A 2011-nucleotide genomic window follows, 5' to 3' on the forward strand; every position below is an offset into this window, starting at 1 on the left:
ATATTATGTGTTCTAGTTAAGAAAATCATTTTAGAAAAAAAGGACAAATAAAGATCATTTGGCTCAATTCCTTCATTTGTAGATGAGAAAATTAAGGGCCACAGCAGGAAATTTACTTGTACATGACAAATCATAACTTAATTGTAGCCCACTAAGATCTTGGGTCATCTCGTTTTGATTATTATAAATTATTAACAAATTGAAACTGAACCAGGGAATTAAAATGTGTGCATTATTTGTTTATGGGGTTCCTTTCCTCATTTGGTTTAATTGAGTTTTTTTTACTAACCTTCAAGGAACATTACATCTTTTTAAGATGGCCTTCTTTAATCACACCCATCTGCAGCTGTTTTCTGTACAGGGCATTTTAATTTACTATTATACTTCAAATAATTTTTTCAAAAAAATATTTCTCATATGTGCACAGAGTGACTTGATCATAAAAATGCGATTTTAAATACCAATCAATAAAAGCAATTCGTTTAATTTTGAGGTGCTAGAAATATAAAGAAATGACTATTCTAATTGGTATTTAAAATGTTCTCTGCTTGATGTTGCAGGCAATGATTACTGTTTCTTTTGCAGCCTTCATTTTGATGGTTTGAAAGACAGAAATCCCCCAAACAGACACTAAAACCATAGATGTTTAACAACTGCACTGTCTAGCCAGATTCTTCTGCAGGTCCCTTTCCTCAATCCAGCAGTACTGCGTGTAATACAATATGAAAACTTGTCCCACAAGGCTGGTTTTACTTAATGATACTTAGCAGAAGGGCTTTGCACTTTCATGATAATTTCCACCAGAAAAATCTCTCTGGAACTTACTAATAATAATCAGACCTAATATTAGCCTCAGATCAGAGATTTATTAAATCTATTTGGCAGAGTAGATAAAGTTGAATGAGGAGGTATTCAAGCATCTAGGCTGAGCTTGGGCCCTGGATAGAGACTCTCAGGCTAGCACCCTAAAAGCATTCCACAACAGTTAAATTTATACTAGACGTGACCTTTCTTACTCCCCGGAGGCTGTAAGATTGAGGATGTAGCCATCACTTCTACTGCTTTCGGGGGCTAGGAGAAATCAGGCCTCATCCTCCACAGTGGGGTGGATAGAGGGCAACACTTCCTCCCTGAAGTTTCCCTCAACTTCCAAAGTCAAGTCTGTGATCGTTCTATCAACAATTGACAAATATCTATGAAATGCTTATGAGGCTCTTGGTTTGTTGGTTCATCGGGAGAAGAGGGATAAGTGGGCAGTATTTAAGAACTACTGATTGTGTCTTCACCTTGTTCACTGAACTTCCACTAAGGCCGTCTCACACCGTGAATTACAAAAACAAAAACAAAACCTCTTCTGCGTGTGTGTGAAGTCCACCGCCCTGAGATTTCGGGAAGACTTTTCTTCCCAAACAGGAAGAGACCCATTTCTGAGGAAGACGTGAAGTTAAGTTTCCCAAGGGGCTCGCGTCGGCGCGAGGGGAGGGCAATCCCCGAGGGGCGGGCGGCTGCCGGTCCCCAGGGTCGCCCGCGCGCTCAGAGGGCGGGAGCGGCACCCCGCGACTCCGATCCCGAGCCCGGGCCGCGGAGGACGGCCCCTGGCGGGGTCCCCGGCGCCCGGGTCTCTGCTCCCCACCTGATTCCGGCCCTTCCCTTCTCCTTCCGCGGCCCGCTCCGCCGCCTCCCTCTCTCCCCCGCCCCCAGAGTCTCGTTTCAGTCATCCCTTTGTCCTTCCCCGGATTGGCAGGTTTTATTATTCCGCCTGAACAATCCGGCCGCCCAGTGGCTGAGGGTCGCTGACGTCGGCGGCAGAGCCGGGGAGTAGTTGGGATTTTGCTCTGTCAGTAACACATGTGTAAGCGCCGCGGAGGGAGCGAGCGAGCCGGCTAGAGGCCAGCGCCGCCGCCGCCGCCGCCGCCACCTCCTCCGAGCCGGGCAGCAGCAGCAGCGGCCCGGGCAGCGGCGCAGGCTTCAGCGCGCCGGGCCCCGGCCGGCCACAGCTCCCCGGCTCCCG

This window comes from Ailuropoda melanoleuca, chromosome 2, assembly GCF_002007445.2.
Source record: "Ailuropoda melanoleuca isolate Jingjing chromosome 2, ASM200744v2, whole genome shotgun sequence".
Classification (NCBI taxonomy): Eukaryota; Metazoa; Chordata; class Mammalia; order Carnivora; family Ursidae; genus Ailuropoda; species Ailuropoda melanoleuca.